Source organism: Leptonotus elevatus, chromosome 5, assembly GCF_054856555.1.
Source record: "Leptonotus elevatus isolate MCC_2025b chromosome 5, RoL_Lele_1.0, whole genome shotgun sequence".
In the NCBI taxonomy this organism is placed as follows: Eukaryota; Metazoa; Chordata; class Actinopteri; order Syngnathiformes; family Syngnathidae; genus Leptonotus; species Leptonotus elevatus.
This window is the reverse complement of record NC_141243.1, coordinates 26,108,614-26,136,136: the sequence shown is the minus strand read 5'-3', so window position 1 is coordinate 26,136,136 and position 27,523 is coordinate 26,108,614. Positions and strand designations below refer to the sequence as shown.

Genomic DNA, 27,523 nt, shown 5'->3' with positions numbered 1-27,523 from the left:
TGATCGGATCTCGCACCAGTACCTTTTTAGGCTACTGCAAAAATGGGGTTTCCCGGGAAGGTATCTAGAGTGGGTGGGCCTGCTGTATCGAGATATTACCAGCAAATTTGTGGTCAACGGGAACTTGACAAAAGCAGTGCAAATTAACTGCGGCGTCCGTCAGGGCTGTCCCTTATCTGCCCTCCTCTATGTTCTATGCATAGAACCGTTGGCACAGATTTTGAGAAGGGACAAAATGATCGAGGGGGTGAGTATTCCAGGGGGCGGGGGACTCACAACAAAGTGTGTTTTATATATGGACGATATTAACATCCTGTGTTCTGACATTTTATCCGTGACAAGGACCCTGGACTTGACTGACTGGTATGGAAGAGCGTCTGGCTCTAAACTCAACAGAGACAAGACCCAAGCACAGTTTTACGGACCATGGACCGCGACACAGAAGACAGGACTGCCCCTGACGGAGATACAAACGGACCAGAAAATACTTGGGATTAAATTCAGTAAGGGAGGGGGAGGGGATACAAACTGGGGCGACGTGGTAGGGAAAGTGAGAAAAAAACTTGGCTTTTGGAGACTGAGAGAGTTGACTTTAGAGGGGAAGATTTTAATAATAAAAGCAGTAATTTTACCCTTGCTTTTATTAATCAGTTCAGTTTTTATCCCAAAAAGAAATGTGTTTTTAGATTTGGACCGTGCAATTTTTTACTTTATCTGGGGTTCTAAATGGGAAAGACTGAGGAGGGACACGATGAAAAAAACAAAAGAGAAGGGTGGAAAAGGCGTGCCGGACCTCCAGCTCTTTTTGGATAGCAGATATGTGGCCCTCCATCTGCAAAATGCTCTGGGACCATCCAGCAATCCCAAAAGTCAAGCAATGACACGATTCTGGATGGGATCGTACCTCCGTAAATTAAAACTAATACCCAGCGATCAAAGACTTCCGGTGTCTTTTAATTTACCACCAGCACATTCTTTTATCCCAAAATTTTTAAGAAATTTTAAATTGGAAAATGAAGATTGTCACATTTTGAAAAATCACAAGTCTCTCATCTCTATTGTGCAGGAGCGGCAAACAGCGAGTCAAGTGCGCGGGCTTGCATTTGGCAAGCCCACAACGGTTTGGCGCAACGCCAACCATCCTGCCCTCCCAAACAGACTTCGGGACCTGTCGTGGATGGTGGCCCACGAGATTCTCCCAGTCAGGGCCGTTATGCACTCCCGAGGAATGTCAGCGCACTCAACCTGCCCCCGACCTGGTTGTGGCGCCCAGGAGTCGGTGAGGCACCTCCTCTGGGAGTGCAGTGCTGCCGTAGACCTGTGGGCAACAGCCGGCCACCTGAGAAAATTCCCGGACTTGCCAGCAAGGGAGGTCCTAAATGCACAATACGTGCTCTATGGGGTGAGCCAAGCCAAGTGTTCCCGAGAGGAGTTTGCGAAAGACTGGCTCACCCTTGCCGCCATCAAAGACGCCATGTGGACCTCCAGAAACTTGCTGGTAAGGAGGCACAGGCAGACCCCCCCCGTGGCTGTGCTCCGAATGGCTGCAGAGACCATCGAAGCTGCACGCGGCAGGCCAAGGACACAGCCACCAAGAAGCGTCGCCTGTGCCCGCCCGGAGGAGGGAACCGGAGCTACACGGTGAAGGTCTCGGCAGCGACGGCCTGGCTCTCCAGGACGGAAGGAGCAAAAAGGGTGACCCGGCAGGTCCTGGACAAGCGCTTTTTGAGAGGGTGGGATGAAGTCCCACTTAGTAATGCAGTGCTACGCTCCTGCACAATAGATATGAATGTTTTTTTTCATTTTTAAATTTTTATTTGTTTTTATTTTTACATGTCATATTCGAGACAAGATGAATGCTCCATATTGCAGAAATGTGATTTGTAATTGATTGAAAAGTGACAATAAAAACATGAAAAAGAAAAAAAAATCTGTTCTTATCAGTTTAATATCTGATATGTCTCCTATCTGGAGACTTCATATTAAATTGCTTTTTTGTACAGGGAGATGGGATTCAGAGCTTGCTTTGCCCATTCCGCGCATCATCCTGGTATTGCAGTAAATCCAGGAGCGGTGCACCACCTCCGCTGGTCAACGAAAATGCTAATCTAGACAGAGAAAACAGGCTGTGGCAATACTCACGTGCGCACAAGTAGGTGTGGCGGAAGCAACCATGTCGTCAAATTGGGAAGCAGGCGACGTAGCCGACACACATCTACTCTGCTGTCCACCAATCCGGTGAGTCCAACCCGTTCCAGAGGCTTGACACTTGAGCTCATTCAGCTATTGCATGCTCCGCAGTTGTGCCCCTGTGCGAAGTACACACGCCGTTCTAATCCACTGAGAGAAACTGGCCCATCATGCTGGGCCAGGCATTCGCCAGTGTACGAATGGCACAGTCATTCAAGAGGGTGAGTGGAAAAAAGCAAGACCCCGTGTCCAGGCTGAGGAAGGCATACTTACCTGGCAGGGATGACACCATGATCAAGAATGTGGTTCACCCAGGGCGAGGTGCAGCCATTGCACTGGCGGCTGCATTGACCCTTGCGAATTCTCCAAATGTGGGAATCTCGACTGCATAATTTCTGATAGTGGGGAACTGCGTTCGCGCTCTTCCCTGGCTTGTATGTCAATAATTAAGAGCGATAGTCTTGAAACCAATTAACACAAATGAGCAAGACTTGACTATGGTCTTCTGGCTTTCTTCACAAGTCTGGCCGGGACCGCAGCAGGCGCTTGGTCTTTCATCCTGCAGGAAGACTGAAAAGCTGTTGGACTGCAGCTGCTTATGTGAAGGCTTGTGAATAATGAATGGTTAAGTCAGCAGACAAGGTTTCCTCCGTCTCAGTGTCCATAAGAGCAGCGCTGCTTGGTGTAACATGACCGACTGTGAGAGTGGGTAGACCGAGAAGCCTGTACTTGAGTCCGTCAGTTATCGTCTTCATCGCTTCTCGGCCTTTTGGCTAAGATCAAGTGTAGTATCTGTTCTTATCAGTTTAATATCTGATATGTCTCCTATCAGGAGACTTCATATTAAATTGCTTTTTTGAACAGGGAGATGGGATTCAGAGCTTGCTTTGCCCATTCCGCGCATCATCCTGGTATTGCAGTATATCCAGGAGCGGTGCACCACCTCCGCTGGTCAACGAAAATGCTAATCTAGACAGAGAAAACGGGCTGTGGCAATACTCACGTGCGCACAAGTAGGTGTGGCGGAAGCAACCATGTCGTCAAATTGGGAAGCAGGCGACGTAGCCGACACACATCTACTCTGCTGTCCACCAATCCGGTGAGTCGAACCCGTTCCAGAGGCTTGACACTTGAGCTCATTCAGCTATTGCATGCTCCGCAGTTGTGCCTGTGACCTCCTCTAATGCCCTGTGCGAAGTACACACGCCGTTCTAATCCACTGAGAGAAACTGGCCCATCATGCTGGGCCAGACATTCGCCAGTGTACGAATGGCACAGTCATCCAAGAGGGTGAGTGGAAAAAAGCAAGACCCCGTGCCCAGGCTGAGGAAGGCATACTTACCTGGCAGTGGTGACACCATGATCAAGAATGTGGTTCACCCAGGGCGAGGTGCAGCCATTGCACTGGCGGCTGCATTGACCATTGCGAATTCTCCAAATGTGGGAATCTCGACTGCATAATTTCTGATAGTGGGGAACTGCGTTCGCGCTCTTCCCTGGCTTGTATGTCAATAATTAAGAGCGATAGTCTTGAAACCAATTAACACAAATGAGCAAGACTTGACTATGGTCTTCTGGCTTTCTTCACAAGTCTGGCCGGGACCGCAGCAGGCGCTTGGTCTTTCATCCTGCAGGAAGACTGCAAAAGTTGTTGGACTGCAGCTGCTTATGTGAAGGCTTGTGAATAATGAATGGTTAAGTCAGCAGACAAGGTTTCCTCCGTCTCAGTGTCCATAAGAGCAGCGCTGCTTGGTGTAACATGACCGACTGTGAGAGTTGGTAGACCGAGAAGCCTGTACTTGAGTCCGTCAGATATCCTCTTCATCGCTTCTCGGCCTTTTGGCTAAGATCAAGTGTAGTATCTGTTCTTATCAGTTTAATATCTGATATGTCTCCTATCTGGAGACTTCATATTAAATTGCTTTTTTGAACAGGGAGATGGGATTCAGAGCTTGCTTTGCCCATTCCGCGCATCATCCTGGTATTGCAGTAAATCCAGGAGCGGTGCACCACCTCCGCTAGTCAACGAAAATGCTAATCTAGACAGAGAAAACGGGCTGTGGCAATACTCACGTGCGCACAAGTAGGTGTGGCGGAAGCAACCATGTCGTCAAATTGGGAAGCAGGCGACGTAGCCGACACACATCTACTCTGCTGTCCACCAATCCGGTGAGTCGAACCCGTTCCAGAGGCTTGACACTTGAGCTCATTCAGCTATTGCATGCTCCGCAGTTGTGCCCCTGTGCGAAGTACACACGCCGTTCTAATCCACTGAGAGAAACTGGCCCATCATGCTGGGCCAGGCATTCGCCAGTGTACGAATGGCACAGTCATCCAAGAAGGTGAGTGGAAAAAAGCAAGACCCCGTGCCCAGGCTGAGGAAGGCATACTTACCTGGCAGGGGTGACACCATGATCAAGAATGTGGTTCACCCAGGGCGAGGTGCAGCCATTGCACTGGCGGCTGCATTGACCATTGCGAATTCTCCAAATGTGGGAATCTCGACTGCATAATTTCTGATAGTGGGGAACTGCGTTCGCGCTCTTCCCTGGCTTGTATGTCAATAATTAAGAGCGATAGTCTTGAAACCAATTAACACAAATGAGCAAGACTTGACTATGGTCTTCTGGCTTTCTTCACAAGTCTGGCCGGGACCGCAGCAGGCGCTTGGTCTTTCATCCTGCAGGAAGACTGCAAAAGTTGTTGGACTGCAGCTGCTTATGTGAAGGCTTGTGAATAATGAATGGTTAAGTCAGCAGACAAGGTTTCCTCCGTCTCAGTGTCCATAAGAGCAGCGCTGCTTGGTGTAACATGACCGACTGTGAGAGTTGGTAGACCGAGAAGCCTGTACTTGAGTCCGTCAGTTATCCTCTTCATCGCTTCTCGGCCTTTTGGCTAAGACTGCGATCGCCTCTGTTGAGAGATAATTCTATGCCTGTTGTGGCTGTGAATCTAACTCAATTGCAGGGGTATTGTTATTGTGTTGTTTAAATTTTGTGTTATAGGAGAACGACAAAGGTGAGTGTACTGTTTTTTTGTTCGTGAGAAGTTGTGACCAAGTGGTTGTCTCCGACATGTCGGCTACATATGCCGGCATGCGGAGGCACCACAGTGTTCGATTTATGTTTCGGGAAAGGGATGGTGGTGAGCCTCTTTGGATGTCCAGGCTGGACTTCTCCAGAAAGCTTGTCCAACAAACCCTGAAATTTAAAGCTGAGGATTTAAATTGTATTATAACTTTGCCCTTTAGTAAGGGATTTGATGTGAGTTTCACCTCTGCTGTGAACCTTCGTGAATTTTGGACTCGTTTTGAAAATGTGAAAGCCCAGTTCTCTGTGTTCAATGTTGAAAAACTGACTGATAATGCTGCTAAAACAGTTATTGTCAGAATGTTTAATGAGACAGTGAATGCAGAAGACATTTGTTTTTGGCTGGGTAGATATTGCACGGTTAAAGGCCAGGCTGTGAAGGTGAGGGATGAAGACGGCATCTGGAACTGTGCCTGGCGGGTACCCATCCAACAATGGCAGGACCCCCAGGGCTTTCAGGGCCTGAAACATCTCCCACCAATGATAGTCTTGGGTGAAAACCGGGGCTACATACATTACCAGGGCCAGCCCAAGCTCTGCCGCAAGTGTGGTGAGCATGGACACCTGGCGGAAGCGTGTGAGAAAACAATTTGTAGGAAATGTAGAGTAATTGGGCATACTTTTGAAGAATGTACCAATGGCAGAAAGTGCAATCTTTGTGGGGAAACTAACCACCTCTACAGAAATTGTCCAAAATCATTTGCCAACAAACTGAAGGCTGGAAAAGAAATGGCACAAGGAAATGGAAATGAAGCTGACAAACAAATTGAATGTCCCAAAGAAAATTCAAATTTCCCTCCAAATCCTGTCATTGGTGGAGAGGGGACAGGTGAGGAGGGGCAAGGGGAGGCGAGCAGGCCGGCCCCACCAATCGAGAGCTCAGAGGAAAGTGAGATGCTGCAAGAAATGCCCACAAGCGAGTCAAGTGAAGTCAGTCCACATGAGGCTGACAGTGAAGACACCCAGATCACTTGTGCTCAAAATAATAAAAGGCTTGCATCTCAACGGTCCTCTGAGTCTCCCCTGTCCACGGAGAAGAGGGGAAGGCCCGGGAGCCCAGATAGCGAGGTGGGGGAGACCAGGGTCTTCCCCTCAGATTCACCAAATGAACTCTCCTTTTTAAACATAGTACTGCAATCAACGCCAAAAAGCAGAAACACTATGAATTTAAGGTTGCGTGAGCGATCACCACCTCAAGTGCCCCTGACAGACGACCAGTGTTTTAGCTCTGCCCCTTTTGCTGAGGTAAAGGAAGAAATACGCTCTCGAGAAATACCTTAGCGACTGCCTTGTTTTTTTAAAAATAATGTTCTCTTAAAATTTTGTAACCCCATCTGTGTTTTTATTTTTTTATTTTTAATCATACCTATGACCCTCACCTTCTCAACTATTAATGTTAGAAGCGTGAAGTCAAAGATTAGAGCTCAGAGCGTTTTAACATTTCTAAAAACTTTTAAATCTGATCTGTTTTTAATCCAAGAATGTGGCATACCCTTTTTAAGAAATTACAAACAGTGGGAGGAAATGTGGCCACATCCATCACTATGGAGTGGCTCAAACGAAAATAGAAATGATGGAGTGGCCATTTTAATAAATAATCCTCAGATTGTTTTAAAGGGGAGCACAGTGGTGAGAGACGGACGAGCACTGTTAGCACACTTAACTTTTACAGAACAGGACCTTAGCCTTTTAAATATTTATGGTTCTAATGAAAAGCATGACAGGTATGATATTTTAGAGAATTTGCAGTCCCACATGCTAGGTCATAATCCACTAATTATTGGAGGCGATTTTAATTGTGTTTTAAAAAGGAAGGATAGGAAGGGAGCTGGGGAGGATTTTAAAATTGACAAAACATCGGTTTTATTGCAAGACATGTGCCGCGTATTCAAATTAGAGGACTGCTTTAAAACCATACATCCAAGAGAGGAGGGCTTCACCTGGTTTAGTGGTGACGGCACCAGAGCCTCTCGCATAGATTACGTATTTACACGGGGTTGGACACAGATTGATGCTAGATTAACTCCTGTTTTTTTCTCAGATCACCTAATACTGTCTTGCACCCTTTCACTTTCTTCTGGCGTGACTATTGGAAGAGGTCTGTGGAAATTGAACTGCTCCCTGCTCGAGGACGAGACCTTGGTCTCTCAGTACAGGGAGCGGTACAAGGACTGGCAGACCCTTCAAGACCTTTACAAATCACGGGCACAATGGTGGGAAATGATGAAGGTAAGGACTCAGACTTTTTTTAAAAAAGCAGGAAGAGAGAAGAAAATCAAGGAAATGAAATGTATGCTGGGAATGCAAAAGAGACTGCAAAGGTATTTTAATCTGACACAAGAGGGGATAAATTTTAATGATGAAATTAAAGAGATCAAAAAAGAAATGAGAGCTATGGCAGATATTCAGAGCAAAGGGTTTTTATTAAGGAGCAGAGAGAAGGAAATAGAAGAAGGTGAAAAATGCACAAGGTACTTCTTTAAAAAAATTATGAGCAAGGGTGGGGGCATTTTTAAACTAAAAAAAGAAAACGGTACCATTACAGAAACAAATAATGAAATAATTGAAGCAGTGGAAACTTACTATCAAAAACTGTATGAGCGTAAAGATACCCAAGAGGAGATAATGGTAGAGGTTTTAAACTTCATTGAAAAAACAGTGACTGACAATGGGCCTTTAACACAGGATTTTACACCTGAAGAACTAAATACATGTGTAAAACAACTGAAGAAGGCAAAATCTCCGGGCGAGGATGGCCTCTGCTCGGAATTTTACCTGACTTTTTGGGACATTTTAGCACCAGACTTACTCACTGTTTTTAATGAACTGGACAAAACAAACCGACTACCAGACAGTTTTAGAAAAGGGATAGTCACTTTACTGCATAAGAAAGGAGACAAAACAGACCTGAACAACTGGCGTCCAATTACGCTTTTAAATGTTGATTGCAAACTTTTTAGCAAACTTTTAGCTATGCGTATGTCTGTGTTTTTAGAGGATTTGATCGACCCGGACCAAACCTGTGCCATCGCGGGGAGGAAGATCACGGACAGCCTCATGCTGATTCGCGACACCATCTGTTATGCGAGAGACAGAAATATGCGGCTAGTAGTCCTAAATTTAGACTTTGAGAAGGCTTTTGTTCGGATCTCGCACCAGTACCTTTTTAGGCTACTGCAAAAATGGGGTTTCCCGGGAAGGTATCTAGAGTGGGTGGGCCTGCTGTACCAAGACATTACCAGCAAATTTGTGGTTAACGGGAACTTGACAAAAGCAGTGCAAATTAACTGCGGCGTCCGTCAGGGCTGTCCCTTATCTGCCCTCCTCTATGTTCTATGCATAGAACCGTTGGCACAGATTTTGAGAAGGGACAAAATGATCGAGGGGGTGAGTATTCCAGGGGGCGGGGGACTCACAACAAAGTGTGTTTTATATATGGACGATATTAACATCCTGTGTTCTGACATTTTATCCGTGACAAGGACCCTGGACTTGACTGACTGGTATGGAAGAGCGTCTGGCTCTAAACTCAACAGAGACAAGACCCAAGCACAGTTTTACGGACCGTGGACCGCGACACAGAAGACAGGACTGCCCCTGACGGAGATACAAACGGACCAGAAAATACTTGGGATTAAATTCAGTAAGGGAGGGGGAGGGGATACAAACTGGGGCGACGTGGTAGGGAAAGTGAGAAAAAAACTTGGCTTTTGGGGACTGAGAGAGTTGACTTTAGAGGGGAAGATTTTAATAATAAAAGCAGTAATTTTACCCTTGCTTTTATTAATCTGTTCAGTTTTTATCCCAAAAAGAAATGTGCTTTTAGATTTGGACCGTGCAATTTTTTACTTTATCTGGGGTTCTAAATGAGAAAGACTGAGGAGGGACACGATGAAAAAAACAAAAGAGAAGGGTGGAAAAGGCGTGCCGGACCTCCAGCTCTTTTTGGGCAGCAGATATGTGGCCCTCCATCTGCAAAATGCTCTGGGACCATCCAGCAATCCCAAAAGTCAAGCAATGACACGATTCTGGATGGGATCGTACCTCCGTAAATTAAAACTAATACCCAGCGATCAAAGACTTCCGGTGTCTTTTAATTTACCACCAGCACATTCTTTTATCCCAAAATTTTTAAGAAATTTTAAATTGGAAAATGAAGATTGTCACATTTTGAAAAATCACAAGTCTCTCATCTCTATTGTGCAGGAGCGGCAAATAGCGAGTCAAGTGTGCGGGCTTGCATTCGGCAAGCCCACAACGGTTTGGCGCAACGCCAACCATCCTGCCCTCCCAAACAGACTTCGGGACCTGTCGTGGATGGTGGCCCACGAGATTCTCCCAGTCAGGGCCGTTATGCACTCCCGAGGAATGTCAGCGCACTCAACCTGCCCCCGACCTGGTTGTGGCGCCCAGGAGTCGGTGAGGCACCTCCTCTGGGATTGCAGTGCTGCCGTAGACCTGTGGGCAACAGCCGGCCACCTGAGAAAATTCCCGGACTTGCCAGCAAGGGAGGTCCTAAATGCACAATACGTGCTCTATGGGGTGAGCCAAGCCAAGTGTTCCCGAGAGGAGTTTGCGAAAGACTGGCTCACTCTTGCCGCCATCAAAGACGCCATGTGGACCTCCAGAAACTTGCTGGTAAGGAGGCACAGGCAGACCCCCCCCCGTGGCTGTGCTCCGAATGGCTGCAGAGACCATCGAAGCTGCACGCGGCAGGCCAAGGACACAGCCACCAAGAAGCGTCGCCTGTGCCCGCCCGGAGGAGGGAACCGGAGCTACACTGTGAAGGTCTCGGCAGCGACGGCCTGGCTCTCCAGGAGGGAAGGAGCAAAAAGGGCTACCCGGCAGGTCCTGGACAAGCGCTTTTTGAGAGGGTGGGATGAAGTCCCAATTAGTAATGCAGTGCTACGCTCCTGCACAATAGATATGAATGTTTTTTCATTTTTCATTTTTTATTTTGTTTTTATTTTTACATGCCATATTTGAGACAAAATGAATGCTCCATATTGGAGAAATGTGATTTGTAATTGATTGAAAAGTGACAATAAAAACATGAAAAAGAAAAATCTGTTCTTATCAGTTTAATATCTGATATGTCTCCTATCTGGAGACTTCATATTAAATTGCTTTTTTGAACAGGGAGATGGGATTCAGAGCTTGCTTTGCCCATTCCGCGCATCATCCTGGTATTGCAGTATTTCCAGGAGCGGTGCACCACCTCCGCTGGTCAACGAAAATGCTAATCTAGACAGAGAAAACGGGCTGTGGCAATACTCACGTGCGCACAAGTAGGTGTGGCGGAAGCAACCATGTCGTCAAATTGGGAAGCAGGCGACGTAGCCGACACACATCTACTCTGCTGTCCACCAACCCGGTGAGTCGAACCCGTTCCAGAGGCTTGACACTTGAGCTCATTCAGCTATTGCATGCTCCGGAGTTGTGCCTGTGACTTCCTCTAACGCCCTGTGCGAAGTACACACGCCGTTCTAATCCACTGAGAGAAACTGGCCCATCATGCTGGGCCAGGCATTCGCCAGTGTACGAATGGCACAGTCATCCAAGAGGGTGAGTGGAAAAAAGCAAGACCCCGTGCCCAGGCTGAGAAAGGCATACTTACCTGGCAGGGGTGACAACATGATCAAGAATGTGGTTCACCCAGGGCGAGGTGCAGCCATTGCACTGGCGGCTGCATTGACCATTGCGAATTCTCCAAATGTGGGAATCTCGACTGCATAATTTCTGATAGTGGGGAACTGCGTTCGCGCTCTTCCCTGGCTTGTATGTCAATAATTAAGAGCGATAGTCTTGAAACCAATTAACACAAATGAGCAAGACTTGACTATGGTCTTCTGGCTTTCTTCACAAGTCTGGCCGGGACCGCAGCAGGCGCTTGGCCTTTCATCCTGCAGGAAGACTGCAAAAGTTGTTGGACTGCAGCTGCTTATGTGAAGGCTTGTGAATAATGAATGGTTAAGTCAGCAGACAAGGTTTCCTCCGTCTCAGTGTCCATAAGAGCAACGCTGCTTGGTGTAACATAACCGACTGTGAGAGTAGGTAGACCGAGAAGCCTGTACTTGAGTCCGTCAGTTATCCTCTTCATCGCTTCTCGGCCTTTTGGCTAAGACTGCGATCGCTTCTATTGAGAGATAATTCTATGCCTGTTGTGGCTGTGAATCTAACTCAATTGCAGGGGTATTGTTATTGTGTTGTTTAAACTTTGTGTTATAGGAGAACGACCAAGGTGAGTGTACTGTTTTTTTGTTCGTGAGAAGTTGTGACCAAGTGGTTGTCTCCGACATGTCGGCTACATATGCCGGCATGCGGAGGCACCACAGTGTTCGATTTATGTTTCGGGAAAGGGATGGTGGTGAGCCTCTGTGGATGTCCAGGCTGGACTTCTCCAGAAAGCTTGTCCAACAAACCCTGAAATTTAAAGCTGAGGATTTAAATTGTATTATAACTTTGCCCTTTAGTAAGGGATTTGATGTGAGTTTCACTTCTGCTGTGAACCTTCGTGAATTTTGGACTCGTTTTGAAAATGTGAAAGCCCAGTTCTCTGTGTTCAATGTTGAAAAACTGACTGATAATGCTGCTAAAACAGTTATTGTCAGAATGTTTAATGAGACAGTGAATGCAGAAGACATTTGTTTTTATCTGGGTAGATATTGCACGGTTAAAGGCCAGGCTGTGAAGGTGAGGGATGAGGACGGCATCTGGAACTGTGCCTGGCGGGTACCCATCCAACAATGGCAGGACCCCCAGGGCTTTCAGGGCCTGAAACATCTCCCACCAATGATAGTCTTGGGTGAAAACCGGGGCTACATACATTACCAGGGCCAGCCCAAGCTCTGCCGCAAGTGTGGTGAGCATGGACACCTGGCGGAAGCGTGTGAGAAAACAATTTGTAGGAAATGTAGAGTAATTGGGCATACTTTTGAAGAATGTACCAATGGCAGAAAGTGCAATCTTTGTGGGGAAACTAACCACCTCTACAGAAATTGTCCAAAATCATTTGCCAACAAACTGAAGGCTGGAAAAGAAAATGTGCTTTTAGATTTGGACCGTGCAATTTTTTACTTTATCTGGGGTTCTAAATGGGAAAGACTGAGGAGGGACACGATGAAAAAAACAAAAGAGAAGGGTGGAAAAGGCGTGCCGGACCTCCAGCTCTTTTTGGGCAGCAGATATGTGGCCCTCCATCTGCAAAATGCTCTGGGACCATCCAGCAATCCCAAAAGTCAAGCAATGACACGATTCTGGATGGGATCGCTCCTCCGTAAATTAAAACTAATACCCAGCGATCAAAGACTTCCGGTGTCTTTTAATTTACCACCAGCACATTCTTTTATCCCAAAATTTTTAAGAAATTTTAAATTGGAAAATGAAGATTGTCACATTTTGAAAAATCACAAGTCTCTCATCTCTATTGTGCAGGAGCGGCAAACAGCGAGTCAAGTGCGCGGGCTTGCATTCGGCAAGCCCACAACGGTTTGGCGCAACGCCAACCATCCTGCCCTCCCAAACAGACTTCGGGACCTGTCGTGGATGGTGGCCAACGAGATTCTCCCAGTCAGGGCCGTTATGCACTCCCGAGGAATGTCAGCGCACTCAACCTGCCCCCGACCTGGTTGTGGCGCCCAGGAGTCGGTGAGGCACCTCCTCTGGGAGTGCAGTGCTGCCGTAGACCTGTGGGCAACAGCCGGCCACCTGAGAAAATTCCCGGACTTGCCAGCAAGGGAGGTCCTAAATGCACAATACGTGCTCTATGGGGTGAGCCAAGCCAAGTGTTCCCGAGAGGAGTTTGCGAAAGACTGGCTCACCCTTGCCGCCATCAAAGACGCCATGTGGACCTCCAGAAACTTGCTGGTAAGGAGGCACAGGCAGACCCCCCCCCGTGGCTGTGCTCCGAATGGCTGCAGAGACCATCGAAGCTGCACGCGGCAGGCCAAGGACACAGCCACCAAGAAGCGTCGCCTGTGCCCGCCCGGAGGAGGGAACCGGAGCTACACGGTGAAGGTCTCGGCAGCGACGGCCTGGCTCTCCAGGAGGGAAGGAGCAAAAAGGGTGACCCGGCAGGTCCTGGACAAGCGCTTTTTGAGAGGGTGGGATGAAGTCCCACTTAGTAATGCAGTGCTACGCTCCTGCACAATAGATATGAATGTTTTTTCATTTTTTATTTTGTTTTTATTTTTACATGTCATATTTGAGACAAAATGAATGCTCCATATTGGAGAAATGTAAATTTGTAATTGATTGAAAAGTGACAATAAAAACATGAAAAAAAAATAAATAAATAAAAAATCTGTTCTTATCAGTTTAATATCTGATATGTCTCCTATCTGGAGACTTCATATTAAATTGCTTTTTTGAACAGGGAGATGGGATTCAGAGCTTGCTTTGCCCATTCCGCGCATCATCCTGGTATTGCAGTATTTCCAGGAGCGGTGCACCACCTCCGCTGGTCAACGAAAATGCTAATCTAGACAGAAAAAACGGGCTGTGGCAATACTCACGTGCGCACAAGTAGGTGTGGCGGAAGCAACCATGTCGTCAAATTGGGAAGCAGGCGACGTAGCCGACACACATCTAATCTGCTGTCCACCAATCCGGTGAGTCGAACCCGTTCCAGAGGCTTGACACTTGAGCTCATTCAGCTATTGCATGCTCCGCAGTTGTGCCCCTGTGCGAAGTACACACGCCGTTCTAATCCACTGAGAGAAACTGGCCCATCATGCTGGGCCAGGCATTCGCCAGTGTACGAATGGCACAGTCATCCAAGAGGGTGAGTGGAAAAAAGCAAGACCCCGTGCCCAGGCTGAGGAAGGCATACTTACCTGGCAGGGGTGACACCATGATCAAGAATGTGGTTCACCCAGGGCGAGGTGCAGCCATTGCACTGGCGGCTGCATTGACCATTGCGAATTCTCCAAATGTGGGAATCTCGACTGCATAATTTCTGATAGTGGGGAACTGCGTTCGCGCTCTTCCCTGGCTTGTATGTCAATAATTAAGAGCGATAGTCTTGAAACCAATTAACACAAATGAGCAAGACTTGACTATGGTCTTCTGGCTTTCTTCACAAGTCTGGCCGGGACCGCAGCAGGCGCTTGGCCTTTCATCCTGCAGGAAGACTGCAAAAGTTGTTGGACTGCAGCTGCTTATGTGAAGGCTTGTGAATAAGGAATGGTTAAGTCAGCAGACAAGGTTTCCTCCGTCTCAGTGTCCATAAGAGCAACGCTGCTTGGTGTAACATAACCGACTGTGAGAGTAGGTAGACCGAGAAGCCTGTACTTGAGTCCGTCAGTTATCCTCTTCATCGCTTCTCGGCCTTTTGGCTAAGATCAAGTGTAGTATCTGTTCTTATCAGTTTAATATCTGATATGTCTCCTATGTGGAGACTTCATATTAAATTGCTTTTTTGAACAGGGAGATGGGATTCAGAGCTTGCTTTGCCCATTCCGCGCATCATCCTGGTATTGCAGTATTTCCAGGAGCGGTGCACCACCTCCGCTGGTCAACGAAAATGCAAATCTAGACAGAGAAAACGGGCTGTGGCAATACTCACGTGCGCACAAGTAGGTGTGGCGGAAGCAACCATGTCGTCAAATTGGGAAGCAGGCGACGTAGCTGACACACATCTACTCTGCTGTCCACCAACCCGGTGAGTCGAACCCGCTCCAGAGGCTTGACACTTGAGCTCATTCAGCTATTGCATGCTCCGCAGTTGTGCCTGTGACCTCCTCTAACGCCCTGTGCGAAGTACACACGCCGTTCTAATCCACTGAGAGAAACTGGCCCATCATGCTGGGCCAGGCATTCGCCAGTGTACGAATGGCACAGTCATTCAAGAGGGTGAGTGGAAAAAAGCAAGACCCCGTGTCCAGGCTGAGGAAGGCATACTTACCTGGCAGGGGTGACACCATGATCAAGAATGTGGTTCACCCAGGGCGAGGTGAAGCCATTGCACTGGCGGCTGCATTGACCCTTGCGAATTCTCCAAATGTGGGAATCTCAACTGCATAATTTCTGATAGTGGGGAACTGCGTTCGCGCTCTTCCCTGGCTTGTATGTCAATAATTAAGAGCGATAGTCTTGAAACCAATTAACACAAATGAGCAAGACTTGACTATGGTCTTCTGGCTTTCTTCACAAGTCTGGCCGGGACCGCAGCAGGCGCTTGGTCTTTCATCCTGCAGGAAGACTGCAAAAGTTGTTGGACTGCAGCTGCTTATGTGAAGGCTTGTGAATAATGAATGGTTAAGTCAGCAGACAAGGTTTCCTCCGTCTCAGTGTCCATAAGAGCAGCGCTGCTTGGTGTAACATGACCGACTGTGAGAGTGGGTAGACCGAGAAGCCTGTACTTGAGTCCGTCAGTTATCCTCTTCATCGCTTCTCGGCCTTTTGGCTAAGACTGCGATCGCCTCTGTTGAGAGATAATTATATGCCTGTTGTGGCTGTGAATCTAACTCAATTGCAGGGGTATTGTTATTGTGTTGTTTAAACTTTGTGTTATAGGAGAACGACAAAGGTGAGTGTACTGTTTTTTTGTTCGTGAGAAGTTGTGACCAAGTGGTTGTCTCCGACATGTCGGCTACATATGCCGGCATGCGGAGGCACCACAGTGTTCGATTTATGTTTCGGGAAAGGGATGGTGGTGAGCCTCTGTGGATGTCCAGGCTGGACTTCTCCAGAAAGCTTGTCCAACAAACCCTGAAATTTAAAGCTGAGGATTTAAATTGTATTATAATTTTCCCTTTAGTAAGGGATTTGATGTGAGTTTCACCTCTGCTGTGAACCGTCGTGAATTTTGGACTCGTTTTGAAAATGTGAAAGCCCAGTTCTCTGTGTTCAATGTTGAAAAACTGACTGATAATGCTGCTAAAACAGTTATTGTCAGAATGTTTAATGAGACAGTGAATGCAGAAGACATTTGTTTTTGGCTGGGTAGATATTGCACGGTTAAAGGCCAGGCTGTGAAGGTGAGGGATGAGGACGGCATCTGGAACTGTGCCTGGCGGGTACCCATCCAACAATGGCAGGACCCCCAGGGCTTTCAGGGCCTGAAACATCTCCCACCAATGATAGTCTTGGGTGAAAACCGGGGCTACATACATTACCAGGGCCAGCCCAAGCTCTGCCGCAAGTGTGGTGAGCATGGACACCTGGCGGAAGCGTGTGAGAAAACAATTTGTAGGAAATGTAGAGTAATTGGGCATACTTTTGAAGAATGTACCAATGGCAGAAAGTGCAATCTTTGTGGGGAAACTAACCACCTCTACAGAAATTGTCCAAAATCATTTGCCAACAAACTGAAGGCTGGAAAAGAAATGGCACAAGGAAATGGAAATGAAGCTGACAAACAAATTGAATGTCACAAAGAAAATTCAAATTTCCCTCCAAATCCTGTCATTGGTGGAGAGGGGACAGGTGAGGAGGGGCAAGGGGAGGAGAGCAGGCCGGCCCCACCAATCGAGAGCTCAGAGGAAAGTGAGATGCTGCAAGAAATGCCCACAAGCGAGTCAAGCGAAGTCAGTCCACATGAGGCTGACAGTGAAGACACCCAGATCACTTGTGCTCAAAATAATAAAAGGCTTGCATCTCAACGGTCCTCTGAGTCTCCCCTGTCCACGGAGAAGAGGGGAAGGCCCGGGAGCCCAGATAGCGAGGTGGGGGAGACCAGGGTCTTCCCCTCGGATTCACCAAATGAACTCTCCTTTTTAAACATAGTACTGCAATCAACGCCAAAAAGCAGAAACACTATGAATTTAAGGTTGCGTGAACGATCACCACCTCAAGTGCCCCTGACAGACGACCAGTGTTTTAGCTCTGCCCCTTTTGCTGAGGTAAAGGAAGAAATACACTCTCGAGAAATACCTTAGCGACTGCCTTGTTTTTTTTAAAATAATGTTCTCTTAAAATTTTGTAACCCCATCTGTGTTTTTATTTTTTTATTTTTAATCATACCTATGACCCTCACCTTCTCAACTATTAACGTTAGAAGCGTGAAGTCAAAGATTAGAGCTCAGAGCGTTTTAACATTTCTAAAAACTTTTAAATCTGATCTGTTTTTAATCCAAGAATGTGGCATACCCTTTTTAAGAAATTACAAACAGTGGGAGGAAATGTGGCCACATCCATCACTATGGAGTGGCTCAAACGAAAATAGAAATGATGGAGTGGCCATTTTAATAAATAATCCTCAGATTGTTTTAAAGGGGAGCACAGTGGTGAGAGACGGACGAGCACTGTTAGCACATTTAACTTTTACAGAACGGGACTTTAGCCTTTTAAATATTTATGGTTCTAATGAAAAGCATGACAGGTATGATATTTTAGAGAATTTGCAGTCCCACATGCTAGGTCATAATCCACTAATTATTGGAGGTGATTTTAATTGTGTTTTAAATAGGAAGGATAGGAAGGGAGCTGGGGAGGATTTTAAAATTGACAAAACATCGGTTTTATTGCAAGACATGTGCCGCGTATTCAAATTAGAGGACTGCTTTAAAAACCATGCATCCAAGAGAGGAGGGCTTCACCTGGTTTAGTGGTGACGGCACCAGAGCCTCTCGCATAGATTACGTATTTACACGGGGTTGGACACAGATTGATGCTAGATTAACTCCTGTTTTTTTCTCAGATCACTTAATACTGTCTTGCACCCTTTCACTTTCTTCTGGCGTGACTATTGGAAGAGGTCTGTGGAAATTGAACTGCTCCCTGCTCGAGGACGAGACTTTGGTCTCTCAGTACAGGGAGCGGTACAAGGACTGGCAGACCCTTCAAGACCTTTACAAATCACGGGCACAATGGTGGGAAATGATGAAGGTAAGGACTCAGACTTTTTTTAAAAAAGCAGGAAGAGAGAAGAAAATCAAGGAAATGAAATGTATGCTGGGAATGCAAAAGAGACTGCAAAGGTATTTTAATCTGACACAAGAGGGGATCAATTTTAATGATGAAATTAAAGAGATCAAAAAAGAAATGAAAGCAATGGCAGATATTCAGAGCAAAGGGTTTTTATTAAGGAGCAGAGAGAAGGAAATAGAAGAAGGTGAAAAATGCACAAGGTACTTCTTTAAAAAAATTATGAGCAAGGGTGGGGGCATTTTTAAACTAAAAAAAGAAAACGGGACTATTACAGAAACAAATAATGAAATAATTGAAGCAGTGGAAACTTACTATCAAAAACTGTATGAGCGTAAAGATACCCAAGAGGAGATAATGGTAGAGGTTTTAAACTTCATTGAAAAAACAGTGACTGACAATGGGCCTTTAACACAGGATTTTACACCTGAAGAACTAAATACATGTGTAAAACAATTGAAGAAGGCAAAATCTCCGGGCGAGGATGGCCTCTGCTCGGAATTTTACCTGACTTTTTGGGACATTTTAGCACCAGACTTACTCACTGTTTTTAATGAACTGGACAAAACAAACCGACTACCAGACAGTTTTAGAAAAGGGATAGTCACTTTACTGCATAAGAAGGGAGACAAAACAGACCTGAACAACTGGCGTCCAATTACACTTTTAAATGTTGATTGCAAACTTTTTAGCAAACTTTTAGCTATGCGTATGTCTGTGTTTTTACAGGATTTGATCTACCCGGACTAAACCTGTGCCATCGCGGGGAGGAAGATCACAGACAGCCTTATGCTGATTCGTGATACCATCTGTTATGCGAGAGACAGAAATATGCGGCTAGTAGTCCTAAATTTAGACTTTGAGAAGGCTTTTGATCGGATCTCGCACCAGTACCTTTTTAGGCTACTGCAAAAATGGGGTTTCCCGGGAAGGTATCTAGAGTGGGTGGGCCTGCTGTATCGAGATATTACCAGCAAATTTGTGGTCAACGGGAACTTGACAAAAGCAGTGCAAATTAACTGCGGCGTCCGTCAGGGCTGTCCCTTATCTGCCCTCCTCTATGTTCTATGCATAGAACCGTTGGCACAGATTTTGAGAAGGGACAAAATGATCGAGGGGGTGAGTATTCCAGGGGGCGGGGGACTCACAACAAAGTGTGTTTTATATATGGACGATATTAACATCCTGTGTTCTGACATTTTATCCGTGACAAGGACCCTGGACTTGACTGACTGGTATGGAAGAGCGTCTGGCTCTAAACTCAACAGAGACAAGACCCAAGCACAGTTTTACGGACCGTGGACCGCGACACAGAAGACAGGACTGCCCCTGACGGAGATACAAACGGACCAGAAAATACTTGGGATTAAATTCAGTAAGGGAGGGGGAGGGGATACAAACTGGGGCGACGTGGTAGGGAAAGTGAGAAAAAAACTTGGCTTTTGGAGACTGAGAGAGTTGACTTTAGAGGGGAAGATTTTAATAATAAAAGCAGTAATTTTACCCTTGCTTTTATTAATCGGTTCAGTTTTTATCCCAAAAAGAAATGTGCTTTTAGATTTGGACCGTGCAATTTTTTACTTTATCTGGGGTTCTAAATGGGAAAGACTGAGGAGGGACACGATGAAAAAAACAAAAGAGAAGGGTGGAAAAGGCGTGCCGGACCTCCAGCTCTTTTTGGGCAGCAGATATGTGGCCCTCCATCTGCAAAATGCTCTGGGACCATCCAGCAATCCCAAAAGTCAAGCAATGACACGATTCTGGATGGGATCGTACCTCCGTAAATTAAAACTAATACCCAGCGATCAAAGACTTCCGGTGTCTTTTAATTTACCACCAGCACATTCTTTTATCCCAAAATTTTTAAGAAATTTTAAATTGGAAAATGAAGATTGTCACATTTTGAAAAATCACAAGTCTCTCATCTCTATTGTGCAGGAGCGGCAAACAGCGAGTCAAGTGCGCGGGCTTGCATTCGGCAAGCCCACAACGGTTTGGCGCAACGCCAACCATCCTGCCCTCCCAAACAGACTTCGGGACCTGTCGTGGATGGTGGCCCACGAGATTCTCCCAGTTAGGGCCGTTATGCACTCCCGAGGAATGTCAGCGCACTCAACCTGCCCCCGACCTGGTTGTGGCGCCCAGGAGTCGGTGAGGCACCTCCTCTGGGAGTGCAGTGCTGCCGTAGACCTGTGGGCAACAGCCGGCCACCTGAGAAAATTCCCGGACTTGCCAGCAAGGGAGGTCCTAAATGCACAATACGTGCTCTATGGGGTGAGCCAAGCCAAGTGTTCCCGAGAGGAGTTTGCGAAAGACTGGCTCACTCTTGCCGCCATCAAAGACGCCATGTGGACCTCCAGAAACTTGCTGGTAAGGAGGCACAGGCAGACTACCCCCGTGGCTGTGCTCCGAATGGCTGCAGAGACCATCAAAGCTGCACGCGGCAGGCCAAGGACACAGCCACCAAGAAGCGTCGCCTGTGCCCGCCCGGAGGAGGGAACCGGAGCTACACTGTGAAGGTCTCGGCAGCGACGGCCTGGCTCTCCAGGAGGGAAGGAGCAAAAAGGGCTACCCGGCAGGTCCTGGACAAGCGCTTTTTGAGAGGGTGGGATGAAGTCCCAATTAGTAATGCAGTGCTACGCTCCTGCACAATAGATATGAATGTTCTTTCATTTTTCATTTTTTATTTTGTTTTTATTTTTACATGTCATATTTGAGACAAAATGAATGCTCCATATTGGAGAAATGTGATTTGTAATTGATTGAAAAGTGACAATAAAAACATGAAAAAGAAAAAATCTGTTCTTATCAGTTTAATATCTGATATGTCTCCTATCTGGAGACTTCATATTAAATTGCTTTTTTGAACAGGGAGATGGGATTCAGAGCTTGCTTTGCCCATTCCGCGCATCATCCTGGTATTGCAGTATTTCCAGGAGCGGTGCACCACCTCCGCTGGTCAACGAAAATGCAAATCTAGACAGAGAAAACGGGCTGTGGCAATACTCACGTGCGCACAAGTAGGTGTGGCGGAAGCAACCATGTCGTCAAATTGGGAAGCAGGCGACGTAGCTGACACACATCTACTCTGCTGTCCACCAACCCGGTGAGTCGAACCCGTTCCAGAGGCTTGACACTTGAGCTCATTCAGCTATTGCATGCTCCGCAGTTGTGCCTGTGACCTCCTCTAACGCCCTGTGCGAAGTACACACGCCGTTCTAATCCACTGAGAGAAACTGGCCCATCATGCTGGGCCAGGCATTCGCCAGTGTACGAATGGCACAGTCATTCAAGAGGGTGAGTGGAAAAAAGCAAGACCCCGTGTCCAGGCTGAGGAAGGCATACTTACCTGGCAGGGGTGACACCATGATCAAGAATGTGGTTCACCCAGGGCGAGGTGAAGCCATTGCACTGGCGGCTGCATTGACCCTTGCGAATTCTCCAAATGTGGGAGTCTCGACTGCATAATTTCTGATAGTGGGGAACTGCGTTCGCGCTCTTCCCTGGCTTGTATGTCAATAATTAAGAGCGATAGTCTTGAAACCAATTAACACAAATGAGCAAGACTTGACTATGGTCTTCTGGCTTTCTTCACAAGTCTGGCCGGGACCGCAGCAGGCGCTTGGTCTTTCATCCTGCAGGAAGACTGCAAAAGTTGTTGGACTGCAGCTGCTTATGTGAAGGCTTGTGAATAATGAATGGTTAAGTCAGCAGACAAGGTTTCCTCCGTCTCAGTGTCCATAAGAGCAGCGCTGCTTGGTGTAACATGACCGACTGTGAGAGTTGGTAGACCGAGAAGCCTGTACTTGAGTCCGTCAGTTATCCTCTTCATCGCTTCTCGGCCTTTTGGCTAAGACTGCGATCGCCTCTGTTGAGAGATAATTCTATGCCTGTTGTGGCTGTGAATCTAACTCAATTGCAGGGGTATTGTTATTGTGTTGTTTAAACTATGTGTTATAGGAGAACGACAAAGGTGAGTGTACTGTTTTTTTGTTGGTGAGAAGTTGTGACCAAGTGGTTGTCTCCGACATGTCGGCTACATATGCCGGCATGCGGAGGCACCACAGTGTTCGATTTATGTTTCGGGAAAGGGATGGTGGTGAGCCTCTTTGGATGTCCAGGCTGGACTTCTCCAGAAAGCTTGTCCAACAAACCCTGAAATTTAAAGCTGAGGATTTAAATTGTATTATAACTTTGCCCTTTAGTAAGGGATTTGATGTGAGTTTCACCTCTGCTGTGAACCTTCGTGAATTTTGGACTCGTTTTGAAAATGTGAAAGCCCAGTTCTCTGTGTTCAATGTTGAAAAACTGACTGATAATGCTGCTAAAACAGTTATTGTCAGAATGTTTAATGAGACAGTGAATGCAGAAGACATTTGTTTTTGGCTGGGTAGATATTGCACGGTTAAAGGCCAGGCTGTGAAGGTGAGGGATGAAGACGGCATCTGGAACTGTGCCTGGCGGGTACCCATCCAACAAAGGCAGGACCCCCAGGGCTTTCAGGGCCTGAAACATCTCCCACCAATGATAGTCTTGGGTGAAAACCGGGGCTACATACATTACCAGGGCCAGCCCAAGCTCTGCCGCAAGTGTGGTGAGCATGGACACCTGGCGGAAGCGTGTGAGAAAACAATTTGTAGGAAATGTAGAGTAATTGGGCCTACTTTTGAAGAATGTACCAATGGCAGAAAGTGCAATCTTTGTGGGGAAACTAACCATCTCTACAGAAATTGTCCAAAATCATTTGCCAACAAACTGAAGGCTGGAAAAGAAATGGCACAAGGAAATGGAAATGAAGCTGACAAACAAATTGAATGTCCCAAAGAAAATTCAAATTTCCCTCCAAATCCTGTCATTGGTGGAGAGGGGACAGGTGAGGAGGGGCAAGGGGAGGCGAGCAGGCCGGCCCCACCAATCGAGAGCTCAGAGGAAAGTGAGATGCTGCAAGAAATGCCCACAAGCGAGTCAAGTGAAGTCAGTCCACATGAGGCTGACAGTGAAGACACCCAGATCACTTGTGCTCAAAATAATAAAAGGCTTGCATCTCAACGGTCCTCTGAGTCTCCCCTGTCCACGGAGAAGAGGGGAAGGCCCGGGAGCCCAGATAGCGAGGTGGGGGAGACCAGGGTCTTCCCCTCAGATTCACCAAATGAACTCTCCTTTTTAAACATAGTACTGCAATCAACGCCAAAAAGCAGAAACACTATGAATTTAAGGTTGCGTGAGCGATCACCACCTCAAGTGCCCCTGACAGACGACCAGTGTTTTAGCTCTGCCCCTTTTGCTGAGGTAAAGGAAGAAATACGCTCTCGAGAAATACCTTAGCGACTGCCTTGCTTTTTTTAAAATAATGTTCTCTTAAAATTTTGTAACCCCATCTGTGTTTTTATTTTTTTATTTTTAATCATACCTATGACCCTCACCTTCTCAACTATTAACGTTAGAAGCGTGAAGTCAAAGATTAGAGCTCAGAGCGTTTTAACATTTCTAAAAACTTTTAAATCTGATCTGTTTTTAATCCAAGAATGTGGCATACCCTTTTTAAGAAATTACAAACAGTGGGAGGAAATGTGGCCACATCCATCACTATGGAGTGGCTCAAACGAAAATAGAAATGTTGGAGTGGCCATTTTAATAAATAATCCTCAGATTGTTTTAAAGGGGAGCACAGTGGTGAGAGACGGACGAGCACTGTTAGCACATTTAACTTTTACAGAACGGGACTTTAGCCTTTTAAATATTTATGGTTCTAATGAAAAGCATGACAGGTATGATATTTTAGAGAATTTGCAGTCCCACATGCTAGGTCATAATCCACTAATTATTGGAGGTGATTTTAATTGTGTTTTAAATAGGAAGGATAGGAAGGGAGCTGGGGAGGATTTTAAAATTGACAAAACATCGGTTTTATTGCAAGACATGTGCCGCGTATTCAAATTAGAGGACTGCTTTAAAAACCATGCATCCAAGAGAGGAGGGCTTCACCTGGTTTAGTGGTGACGGCACCAGAGCCTCTCGCATAGATTACATATTTTCACGGGGTTGGACACAGATTGATGCTAGATTAACTCCTGTTTTTTTCTCAGATCACCTAATACTGTCTTGCACCCTTTCACTTTCTTCTGGCGTGACTATTGGAAGAGGTCTGTGGAAATTGAACTGCTCCCTGCTCGAGGACGAGACTTTGGTCTCTCAGTACAGGGAGCGGTACAAGGACTGGCAGACCCTTCAAGACCTTTACAAATCACGGGCACAATGGTGGGAAATGATGAAGGTAAGGACTCAGACTTTTTTTAAAAAAGCAGGAAGAGAGAAGAAAATCAAGGAAATGAAATGTATGCTGGGAATGCAAAAGAGACTGCAAAGGTATTTTAATCTGACACAAGAGGGGATAAATTTTAATGATGAAATTAAAGAGATCAAAAAAGAAATGAAAGCAATGGCAGATATTCAGAGCAAAGGGTTTTTATTAAGGAGCAGAGAGAAGGAAATAGAAGAAGGTGAAAAATGCACAAGGTACTTCTTTAAAAAAATTATGAGCAAGGGTGGGGGCATTTTTAAACTAAAAAAAGAAAACGGGACTATTACAGAAACAAATAATGAAATAATTGAAGCAGTGGAAACTTACTATCAAAAACTGTATGAGCGTAAAGATACCCAAGAGGAGATAATGGTAGAGGTTTTAAACTTCATTGAAAAAACAGTGACTGACAATGGGCCTTTAACACAGGATTTTACACCTGAAGAACTAAATACATGTGTAAAACAATTGAAGAAGGCAAAATCTCCGGGCGAGGATGGCCTCTGCTCGGAATTTTACCTGACTTTTTGGGACATTTTAGCACCAGACTTACTCACTGTTTTTAATGAACTGGACAAAACAAACCGACTACCAGACAGTTTTAGAAAAGGGATAGTCACTTTACTGCATAAGAAGGGAGACAAAACAGACCTGAACAACTGGCGTCCAATTACACTTTTAAATGTTGATTGCAAACTTTTTAGCAAACTTTTAGCTATGCGTATGTCTGTGTTTTTACAGGATTTGATCGACCCGGACCAAACCTGTGCCATCGCGGGGAGGAAGATCACGGACAGCCTTATGCTGATTCGTGATACCATCTGTTATGCGAGAGACAGAAATATGCGGCTAGTAGTCCTAAATTTAGACTTTGAGAAGGCTTTTGATCGGATCTCGCACCAGTACCTTTTTAGGCTACTGCAAAAATGGGGTTTCCCGGGAAGGTATCTAGAGTGGGTGGGCCTGCTGTATCGAGATATTACCAGCAAATTTGTGGTCAACGGGAACTTGACAAAAGCAGTGCAAATTAACTGCGGCGTCCGTCAGGGCTGTCCCTTATCTGCCCTCCTCTATGTTCTATGCATAGAACCGTTGGCACAGATTTTGAGAAGGGACAAAATGATCGAGGGGGTGAGTATTCCAGGGGGCGGGGGACTCACAACAAAGTGTGTTTTATATATGGACGATATTAACATCCTGTGTTCTGACATTTTATCCGTGACAAGGACCCTGGACTTGACTGACTGGTATGGAAGAGCGTCTGGCTCTAAACTCAACAGAGACAAGACCCAAGCACAGTTTTACGGACCATGGACCGCGACACAGAAGACAGGACTGCCCCTGACGGAGATACAAACGGACCAGAAAATACTTGGGATTAAATTCAGTAAGGGAGGGGGAGGGGATACAAACTGGGGCGACGTGGTAGGGAAAGTGAGAAAAAAACTTGGCTTTTGGAGACTGAGAGAGTTGACTTTAGAGGGGAAGATTTTAATAATAAAAGCAGTAATTTTACCCTTGCTTTTATTAATCAGTTCAGTTTTTATCCCAAAAAGAAATGTGCTTTTAGATTTGGACCGTGCAATTTTTTACTTTATCTGGGGTTCTAAATGGGAAAGACTGAGGAGGGACACGATGAAAAAAACAAAAGAGAAGGGTGGAAAAGGCGTGCCGGACCTCCAGCTCTTTTTGGGCAGCAGATATGTGGCCCTCCATCTGCAAAATGCTCTGGGACCATCCAGCAATCCCAAAAGTCAAGCAATGACACGATTCTGGATGGGATCGTACCTCCGTAAATTAAAACTAATACCCAGCGATCAAAGACTTCCGGTGTCTTTTAATTTACCACCAGCACATTCTTTTATCCCAAAATTTTTAAGAAATTTTAAATTGGAAAATGAAGATTGTCACATTTTGAAAAATCACAAGTCTCTCATCTCTATTGTGCAGGAGCGGCAAACAGCGAGTCAAGTGCGCGGGCTTGCATTCGGCAAGCCCACAACGGTTTGGCGCAACGCCAACCATCCTGCCCTCCCAAACAGACTTCGGGACCTGTCGTGGATGGTGGCCAACGAGATTCTCCCAGTCAGGGCCGTTATGCACTCCCGAGGAATGTCAGCGCACTCAACCTGCCCCCGACCTGGTTGTGGCGCCCAGGAGTCGGTGAGGCACCTCCTCTGGGAGTGCAGTGCTGCCGTAGACCTGTGGGCAACAGCCGGCCACCTGAGAAAATTCCCGGACTTGCCAGCAAGGGAGGTCCTAAATGCACAATACGTGCTCTATGGGGTGAGCCAAGCCAAGTGTTCCCGAGAGGAGTTTGCGAAAGACTGGCTCACCCTTGCCGCCATCAAAGACGCCATGTGGACCTCCAGAAACTTGCTGGTAAGGAGGCACAGGCAGACCCCCCCCGTGGCTGTGCTCCGAATGGCTGCAGAGACCATCGAAGCTGCACGCGGCAGGCCAAGGACACAGCCACCAAGAAGCGTCGCCTGTGCCCGCCCGGAGGAGGGAACCGGAGCTACACGGTGAAGGTCTCGGCAGCGACGGCCTGGCTCTCCAGGAGGGAAGGAGCAAAAAGGGTGACCCGGCAGGTCCTGGACAAGCGCTTTTTGAGAGGGTGGGATGAAGTCCCACTTAGTAATGCAGTGCTACGCTCCTGCACAATAGATATGAATGTTTTTTCATTTTTTATTTTGTTTTTATTTTTACATGTCATATTTGAGACAAAATGAATGCTCCATATTGGAGAAATGTAAATTTGTAATTGATTGAAAAGTGACAATAAAAACATGAAAAAAAAATAAATAAATAAAAAATCTGTTCTTATCAGTTTAATATCTGATATGTCTCCTATCTGGAGACTTCATATTAAATTGCTTTTTTGAACAGGGAGATGGGATTCAGAGCTTGCTTTGCCCATTCCGCGCATCATCCTGGTATTGCAGTATTTCCAGGAGCGGTGCACCACCTCCGCTGGTCAACGAAAATGCTAATCTAGACAGAAAAAACGGGCTGTGGCAATACTCACGTGCGCACAAGTAGGTGTGGCGGAAGCAACCATGTCGTCAAATTGGGA

At 46.4% G+C, this 27,523-nt stretch overlaps 15 non-coding genes across 15 annotated transcripts; all 15 read left to right on the top strand.

Moving 5' to 3' along the window:
• The first annotated feature begins 1,886 nt into the window (after positions 1–1,886).
• LOC147174641 (U2 spliceosomal RNA) lies at positions 1,887–2,084 on the top strand. Its single transcript, XR_015095243.1, has one exon. It is a non-coding gene; the product is annotated as a U2 spliceosomal RNA (small nuclear RNA).
• Positions 2,085–2,455: 371 nt separating this feature from the next.
• LOC147174640 (U1 spliceosomal RNA) lies at positions 2,456–2,620 on the top strand. Its single transcript, XR_015094951.1, has one exon. It is a non-coding gene; the product is annotated as a U1 spliceosomal RNA (small nuclear RNA).
• A 323-nt stretch (positions 2,621–2,943) lies between these two features.
• On the top strand, positions 2,944–3,135 carry LOC147174639 (U2 spliceosomal RNA). The gene has a single exon (XR_015095086.1). It is a non-coding gene; the product is annotated as a U2 spliceosomal RNA (small nuclear RNA).
• Positions 3,136–3,524: 389 nt separating this feature from the next.
• On the top strand, positions 3,525–3,689 carry LOC147174638 (U1 spliceosomal RNA). Its single transcript, XR_015095058.1, has one exon. It is a non-coding gene; the product is annotated as a U1 spliceosomal RNA (small nuclear RNA).
• Positions 3,690–4,013: 324 nt separating this feature from the next.
• Positions 4,014–4,205, top strand: LOC147174637 (U2 spliceosomal RNA). The gene has a single exon (XR_015095124.1). It is a non-coding gene; the product is annotated as a U2 spliceosomal RNA (small nuclear RNA).
• A 371-nt stretch (positions 4,206–4,576) lies between these two features.
• On the top strand, positions 4,577–4,741 carry LOC147174636 (U1 spliceosomal RNA). Its single transcript, XR_015094984.1, has one exon. It is a non-coding gene; the product is annotated as a U1 spliceosomal RNA (small nuclear RNA).
• Positions 4,742–10,305: 5,564 nt separating this feature from the next.
• LOC147174635 (U2 spliceosomal RNA) lies at positions 10,306–10,499 on the top strand. The gene has a single exon (XR_015095227.1). It is a non-coding gene; the product is annotated as a U2 spliceosomal RNA (small nuclear RNA).
• A 389-nt stretch (positions 10,500–10,888) lies between these two features.
• LOC147174634 (U1 spliceosomal RNA) lies at positions 10,889–11,053 on the top strand. Its single transcript, XR_015095053.1, has one exon. It is a non-coding gene; the product is annotated as a U1 spliceosomal RNA (small nuclear RNA).
• A 2,495-nt stretch (positions 11,054–13,548) lies between these two features.
• LOC147174633 (U2 spliceosomal RNA) lies at positions 13,549–13,734 on the top strand. Its single transcript, XR_015095224.1, has one exon. It is a non-coding gene; the product is annotated as a U2 spliceosomal RNA (small nuclear RNA).
• A 371-nt stretch (positions 13,735–14,105) lies between these two features.
• On the top strand, positions 14,106–14,270 carry LOC147174632 (U1 spliceosomal RNA). Its single transcript, XR_015094982.1, has one exon. It is a non-coding gene; the product is annotated as a U1 spliceosomal RNA (small nuclear RNA).
• Positions 14,271–14,594: 324 nt separating this feature from the next.
• Positions 14,595–14,786, top strand: LOC147174631 (U2 spliceosomal RNA). Its single transcript, XR_015095118.1, has one exon. It is a non-coding gene; the product is annotated as a U2 spliceosomal RNA (small nuclear RNA).
• Positions 14,787–15,175: 389 nt separating this feature from the next.
• LOC147174630 (U1 spliceosomal RNA) lies at positions 15,176–15,340 on the top strand. Its single transcript, XR_015095057.1, has one exon. It is a non-coding gene; the product is annotated as a U1 spliceosomal RNA (small nuclear RNA).
• A 5,563-nt stretch (positions 15,341–20,903) lies between these two features.
• On the top strand, positions 20,904–21,098 carry LOC147174629 (U2 spliceosomal RNA). Its single transcript, XR_015095236.1, has one exon. It is a non-coding gene; the product is annotated as a U2 spliceosomal RNA (small nuclear RNA).
• A 389-nt stretch (positions 21,099–21,487) lies between these two features.
• LOC147174628 (U1 spliceosomal RNA) lies at positions 21,488–21,652 on the top strand. Its single transcript, XR_015095021.1, has one exon. It is a non-coding gene; the product is annotated as a U1 spliceosomal RNA (small nuclear RNA).
• Positions 21,653–27,231: 5,579 nt separating this feature from the next.
• Positions 27,232–27,417, top strand: LOC147174627 (U2 spliceosomal RNA). The gene has a single exon (XR_015095223.1). It is a non-coding gene; the product is annotated as a U2 spliceosomal RNA (small nuclear RNA).
• Positions 27,418–27,523: the final 106 nt, after the last annotated feature.